Source organism: Penaeus monodon, chromosome 34 (assembly GCF_015228065.2).
Source record: "Penaeus monodon isolate SGIC_2016 chromosome 34, NSTDA_Pmon_1, whole genome shotgun sequence".
Lineage (NCBI taxonomy): Eukaryota > Metazoa > Arthropoda > Malacostraca > Decapoda > Penaeidae > Penaeus > Penaeus monodon.
In genome coordinates, this window is record NC_051419.1 from 23,712,527 (window position 1) to 23,712,874 (window position 348).

Consider the following 348-nt stretch of genomic DNA (forward strand, 5'->3'; position numbering starts at 1 on the left):
ACTACGGATGACTGGTTAGCTCAGTCAATGTAATACATTGATATTCAACAATTCCATCAACAGGCAGCCTCTACCATATATCTTTCCTCCATATACTTTTAAAATCTACCTTCCTGACACCTTTATTAAGCTTGTTATTCTCACTCATTTTACTATTTAATTCCTTCTTTGCTCTAATTTTTATTATTATTATATCCTTTGTTTTTTTAGGTTGCGATTATAAAATTTTTTAAATAGAGGATTGGAAGCGCTCTGAGTTAACGATCCCTTGATTTTTAACATACGATGCTCTTTTGTTTTGTGATTTGCGTCGTTTATATTCTGAAGTGATGGAATATTGCCATTTCA

The 348-nt window shown here is 31.6% G+C and overlaps 1 protein-coding gene across 1 annotated transcript in view; it reads right to left on the reverse strand.

Moving 5' to 3' along the window:
* Positions 1 to 348, reverse strand: part of LOC119594651 — an 18,237-nt gene that overhangs the window by 14,359 nt on the left and 3,530 nt on the right. The gene's annotated exons all lie outside the window — the stretch shown is intronic.